Raw genomic sequence first — 7,073 nt, 5'->3', positions numbered from 1 at the left:
AGAGAGCAATAAAGGAACAAAGGAACAGGAGGCTCCATAGAGTCCTATAACCCTGGAGTTGGAAGAGAGAGCCAGATTCAAGGGCCATCCAGTCCAACCCCCTTCTGCCATGCAGGAACTCTCAATCAAAGCATCCCCATTGACAGATGGCCATCCAGCCTCTGTTCAAAGACCTCCAAGGAAGGAGACTCCATCACTCTCCAAGGGAGTGTCTTCCACTGTCCAATAGCCCTTACTATCAGGAACTTGAGGGCGTAGCGGTTTGAGTGTTGGGCTAGGACTCTGCAGATCCGGGTTCGAATCCCGGCTCAGCCATTAAGACCCACTGGGTGGCTTTGGGTAACTCATACTCTCTCAGCCTCCTCAGGGGAAGGCAAAGGCAAACCCTCAAGGAAGCCTCAGGATGGGTTCACCACCTGAGGTTCAACATAAGTTGGAAGGTTGGAACCTAAATTGGAAACACAATAACAACAACAACAACACTAGAGATAAATTTCAGTACTGAAGAAGAGCTGAAGCTTGTCGGGATAAAGACTTCACAATCACAAGTGTAATTTAACCACCCTGTACTGCAATTCAATAATTACAAGAGCCTAAAATAAAAGAGCCACAACTGAGATGGATGGGATGGATGGTGGTTATAGCACAGCCCATCAATTGTCTCTTATGTGTGGTGACCACTGGTGCGGCTGTGATGTTAAAGGACTATAAGCCCATTTGTGGGACTATCTTTTACTACCCAGAGGAGTCCTCTGCCTGTCTTTGAGATCAACTAAACATTAAAAGGAGGTGTTTGGTCCCACAGCCATAGAAGGCTCCCCAATGCAAGGAGCAACGTTTGCCCAGATATGGAGCCGTGGCTTGAGAGCGCCAGAACGTCTGAGACTGAAATCCACCCATTTATCAGAAGTGTGATAGCGGGTGGTGTGCCTGGAATGTGTCAGAAAGTTGGAAATAAAAGGGCACTGCCATCCAGAGCTGATACCTCTTGATTTAGGATGCTGCATTTATTGACCGGCTATTTCCACACGTCTCTGATCACCCCCCCCCCCAAAGATCTAATCAAAATTCCTTAGAAATGGCCCTAAGACACAGTTCACCCCATAAAAATGGCTGTTTAGGCTATCCCAATTCGGTCTTGGTCAAAACCAGGCCGGACCATTAACAGATTTCAACACAAAGGCTCCTCCTTGGCATGGCTGGCCAACCGTCTCTCAGGCAGCATTCTGGGCACAATCCACTTCACAGACTTCCCTGTGCAGTTGCCCCAGCCCCAATCTGGCTGTAAAAGGGTCAGCCTGCACAGCCCCTGTGTGTGAAAGGGATCTAGGAGTCCTAGTAAATCACGAGTTGAACATGAGTCAACAGTGTGATTGGGCAGCTAAAAAGGCCAATGCGGATTTTAGGCTGCATTAATAGAAGTATAGTGTCTAGATCAAGGGAAGTAATAGTACCAACTCTATTCTGCTTTGGTCAGGTCCCATCTGGAATACTGTGTCCAGTTCTGGGCACCACAGCTTGAAAAAGATGTTGAGAAGCTGGAGTGTGTCCAAAGGAGGGCAACCAAAATGGTAAAGGGTCTGGAAACCATGCCCTATGAGGAACAACTCAGGAAGCTGCTGGGTATGTTTAGCCTGGAGAAGAGGAGACCTTTTTAGGCAAAGAATGGAATGGAAGCAGCATTCCATAGCGTATTTTTTCTTGCAAGGATTTCTCTTACCAACTTTGTCATGTCAGATAATGAAACTTCTAAAAATAAACAAATTAAGAAACCATCAAGTAACATTTAGTCGGAATTAAAAAAAAAAATGAATGGTTTTTCACCAGTGTGTTCCAGTAACCTGTAAAGACCTGAAGCAAGCCTACAGAATATCTGGACTTCACAGTTCAGCTACAAGTTTGTACTTGCAGTAGGAATTTCAAGGCGCAAACCCTTCCATGTCCTCTCCATACTGAGGTAGGTATTATTGGGAGGTTTTCTGAGGAGGAAATCATAGCTGCAGTTCTGAATGCTTAAGCATTCTGAACAGCCCTAAATGCCTTAGGGTGGTCATAAATTGTAAACGAAGGCACACAACAACCACAATGGTAGCTATGATTTTTCCATGATCCTATAACACTAATATTCACAATTAGCAGAATAAGCAAAAACAACTTTCATGTAATTATCTAGCTTTATAATGCAAGATACCTTGAAAGCAACCATTCTGCTCTGGCATTGTTCCACAATGTATTTCAGCCTTCAGTTTTAGAACTATAGAACCCATTCCTAATCACTGATTTATTGGGGGTTCTTCTCCCAATACTTCATAGTCAAAAAGGAGGATGGAGGACTCCACCCAATCTGGGACCTTAGAGACATCAATGCTTATAGTCCACACAAGCATTTTATGATGGTGAGCCTGTCTTCTATCGTTGTTGTTCCAAAGAGGGGACTGGTTCACCACACTTGATCAGTCTCCAGGATGCATATTCCCATACTGGGACTGACCGATGCATGGGCAATTCCTATCCTTTGCTGTGGGAAGAAGAGCTTTCCAGTTTCGTGTTCTTCCAATTTGGCCTTTCCACAGCTCTCCATGGTTTCATGAAATTCATGGCAACCATTGCTGCATGGATCAGGCAACGAGGGTTAACTGTTTTCCCGTACATATACAATCGCCTCCTGGTAGTAAGTTCTCATTTATTGTTGGCTCAATATGTGGATTACATCCTAGAACTATTGCCTTCATTGAGCATACTGGTCAATTGGAAGAAGTCAAACCTCACGCTATCCCAAGATGATTCATAGGCACAACCATAGATTCAGTAACAGCTGCTGCATATCTCCCAGAGGACAGGTTTAGAACTCCTATAGAAGCCATTCACAAACGCTTTGTATCAGCCAAGTGTGTACTTGGCTTGAATTCTTCTAGAGCATATAATACTAATATTTTTATTTGTATTTCCCGCTTCTCCAAAGATCGAAGCGGGATTACATCATATTAAAAATACAGTATAATACAAATATAAAGTATAAAATACTAACATTGAATTAAACATTCCTATTAGTTCCTTAATATATACAGTGGTACCCCGGGTTACGAAAGTAATCCGTTCCGCGGAGCCCTTCGTAACCCGGAAACTTTCGCTAGCCGAAAAAGCCCATAGGCTTTAATAGCGAAAGCCGCGATTCCGGGTGAAATCGCGCCGAAAAGCACCAAAATTTATTTCGCAACCCGGAATAACCTTCGTAACCCGGAAATAATTAATTAAGTGAATTTCTTTCGTAACCCGGAAATTTCGTAAGGCGGCGCATTCGTATCCCGGGGTACCACTGTATAAACAACTGTAGTCCTATGAGTGTCATTGGGAGTGGAGCATTAATTATGGTTTTATATAGAATCAGGTGGATATGCCTGCTGGAAGAGATCCATCTTAAGTGCCTTCTATAATGTAGATGATTAAGATGGATACCAAGATCTGCTTCGTAGTGTTGAACTAAAGGAGCATCTTTGTTCCGAGTTCAACCTTTGCCAGCTGTACTGAGGTTTGGAACAGCTTTGATAGCTCAAGGGTGTGCCATATTTTCATATCTGTGGCAAACTCCAACTTCTCATCTGTCTCTTTGCTGAAGAGACCTGATTAATCAAATAACAGGTCCTCTATTGTTGCCCTTGCTTGAGTCGTGAGGCCAAAGGACTGCACCAAGCATGCCTCCTGAGTACTGAACCAGTCAACATTTTAGCTGAGCAACCCATCACATGGCATGCTGAGTTGATCTGCTGATGTGCCAGAGTGTGAGCCTCCAACTGAATAGCACTGGCCAGGCTTTGTCTTTCTCTGGGAGCTCATCAAGCAGGGGCAGAACCCTTTGCCGAAAAAAGTTTTGCCGATATAGTTTTGCTGAATAGTGTATAATACTAAATACCAAGGTGGAAACCAAATAGAATTTCCTGGCCATAAAATCAAGCTTGCAACCTTTATTGTCAGATGGCGGTAGAATGAGACTTCTGAGGGTTCTTTTGACCAAGAAGCTTCCACTATCAGAGTTGAGTTTTGGATGCCGTAAAAGCCAACTTGAATCAAAATTGGAGATCCTGACCAAGAGGCTTCCACTATCAGAGTTGAGTTCTGGATGTTATAGAAGCCAACTTGAATCAAAATTGGAGACCCTGTACAAGTTGTCATTTTTTTTCGAGGCTGAGGGAATGGTTCAGGGGGTAGCCCATGACTTTCAAGAGATCCACAGCATAGAAGGCAAGAAGAGAACAGCAGCCAGAGTTAGGACTTTCTACTGAATATGCCACTACACAGTGTCTAACATAGAATCAGGAATAGCACAGAACCCTGAGGGACCTCATAGGCCAATGGCCAGGGGGTTGAGCAGGAGTCCCCCAGCACCACCTTCTGGGTTCGCCCCTCCAGGGAGGAATGGAGCAACTGTAAAACAGGAGCTCCAAGTCTCATCCCAGAGAGGTGGCCCAGAAGGGTACCATGGTCGATGCTATCGAACGCTGCTGAGAGGTCCAGGAGAACCAACAGGGACACACTCCCCATGTCCAGTTCCTGTGTAGGTCATCCACCAAAGGTAACCAAGGCTGCCTGTATCCAGGCCTGAAACCAGATTGAAATGGACCTAGATAATCTGTTTCATACAGAAACCCCTGGAGTTGGAAAGCCCGTGGAATTGAGAAACCCCTGGAGTTGAGTAGTAAGAGGGATGCTCTTAAAGTTTCACAATATCTATGATCCCAAGAATCCTCTTGGAATCTTCTTTCAGCTGTTGAATTCTGCCTTGAATGACACCTGCAACTATTAGTCTGGGAATGGTGATCTCGAAGAACAACAGACCAAGTATTGAGATAGAATGAGCATGGAAGGAATGATCTGAAAACCATGGGGAAACACATGAGAAGAAGAGGGTAAGGAGAATCATGCGTAGGTGGTTGCGGTTGTAGTATCACAAATCACACATACACAGTAGGAAAATGAAAAAATGTGTATTCCGCAACCTGTGATTCTCCTTACCCTCTTCTTCTCATGTGTTTCACCATGGTTTTCAGACCATCTTGCTTGGTCTGTAAAAACTACTGCCATGTGGATCCTCGATACTGTCATAAAGGAGTACACCACTGAGGTCAAGGAGTTTCCTCAAACAGAAATACTCCAGAGTACCAGCTGGAGAACTGCAGAACCAGCTGAAGGGTGAGCCAGAGGGGACTTCTGTTGAGATGCCATTTGCTTTTGGAGGCTCCACAATTTCTCCATCAAAGGCATACCCTACCTCTACTTGAACACCTGAATAGATTTATTAGGAGGTGAGTCTCAGGACCCAGGAAGAAACCTATTTGGTTGGTTCAGGGATCATCCAAGCCACAGCAATCTGAGGAGGTTTGGAAATGACCTCCTTTTCCACAGAATGCCTCAAATGCTTCTTTTTCCTTTCATCTCCTAAACAATGCAGTATTGAGGCTTGAAACTGAAGCCTTCCTCTTGGATAGTTTATTGTTTATTTATTTATTTATGTCACTTCTCTGTTGCCTTTCTCCCAAAAAAGGGACCCAAGACAGCTCACAAATGGATGGTTTCGAGGAGGCATTGTACTCCAGATAGTGCTATGACATATGACTGCTAAAAAGGGACGGATTCTTGATTGTGCTTCGGCAGCGTTGACATGGAGTTGACTCTGGCTGTTGATGGCTTGGGAGTTGGTTCAGAGGCGGACCTGGGTGGAGCAGACATAGTTGCCATTAGTGGTTCAGACAGCTTCAGAGGTTGCTCATACAATATCTTCAGGTGAGACTCCTGTTTTTTTAAAGCCTGAGGCCTTATAGTAGGTCTTACAGTAGACACAAGTATTGATGTTGTGTCCGTTGAACAAGCAAAGCAAACAGTAGGAATGACCATCGTGGCTGGGAAGCTTAGCTCCACAGTCAACCACTTAAAGAAAGAAGACCACCATTATCCAGAGAGCCGTAGTCTACAAACCCAAGCTGAGGTCAGTAACCAGATCAAAACCAAAGGGGCATGAAGAAGCAAAGTCGAGCATCAAAAACTGAGAAAACAAACACAGTTAAAGGATTTTGTGAAAGAAAGTGCAAGCGAGCCAAATCAACCACCAGAAGAGAAAACAACTAGTAAGGTACCTTAGATGCGACTTCTGCAGTGGATGAAAAGGAACTGAGGTAATTGAGTGGGAAAACTGAGAGATAGAGCTGAGGGTAGGCAGAGCTATCGCCTAGTGATTCTATAAAGTTTTGATAGTGTTCTGCACAGGCACAGAAATGTCCCACTTATGTGCATCACAGAGACCAGGAAGGAGAAAGAAAAGACTGCGTATCAGTCACAGCCTGGTATAATGAGCAAATGTGTGCAAAGAAAGTATGAGATGTAAATTATCAAGATGGGTAGTAAGGTGGGAAGCTTGTGGGAAGCTGTAGCTTGATAAAGGAGGAATAGGTGGACTAAGACCTGGGAAGACTGTATGTTTTGAGTTGCTGACAAATGGGATGAAGGATTTTGTAATGGGTGACTTGTAAATCTGTTACTGTGTAACTGGAAAAATTCTTCACTTCTGACAAGAACTATGTATTGTGATCAACTCTGCTGACAGAATAAAGCATTTTTGACTCTGCTGAAGGCTTGTGTTCCTGAAGTGGAGTTAACCTGTAACTTACAGAACCCAAGGACTACATGTGGCCTGCGTTTTGCCTACCTTTGTTTTATATGGTACAAACAGATCTGTTTTCCAAACCAGTATTTTTTCTCTGTACCAGCTGGAAATAAAAAAAAGTTCAAAGAAAATAAAAACTACAAGAGACATCTGTGATTTTTTTCCCCATTTTACAATTTAGGAAGGTAGCAGAAGTCTTACCATCGCACACAAGCCATGAAAAAAATAAATAGATTATTGCATTCCAATCTAAGTAGAATTTATAATGCTGAACGTTGTAGTTGTTTTAGGACTTTAAACAGGACTTTTCCCAGTCTGTAGATATTTCTAGAGAATTCTGCAAAATGTATCAGCACTAATGATGGATTCAATGTGCTAAATCTTCTTCCAAACTGGTCAAAAATGGATGGGGGGGGGC

Source organism: Sceloporus occidentalis, unplaced genomic scaffold (genome assembly GCF_023333645.1).
Source record: "Sceloporus occidentalis isolate IW3139 unplaced genomic scaffold, rSceOcc1.0.p SCAF_1, whole genome shotgun sequence".
NCBI classification, from domain to species: Eukaryota; Metazoa; Chordata; class Lepidosauria; order Squamata; family Phrynosomatidae; genus Sceloporus; species Sceloporus occidentalis.
This window is presented reverse-complemented; position numbering follows the sequence as displayed.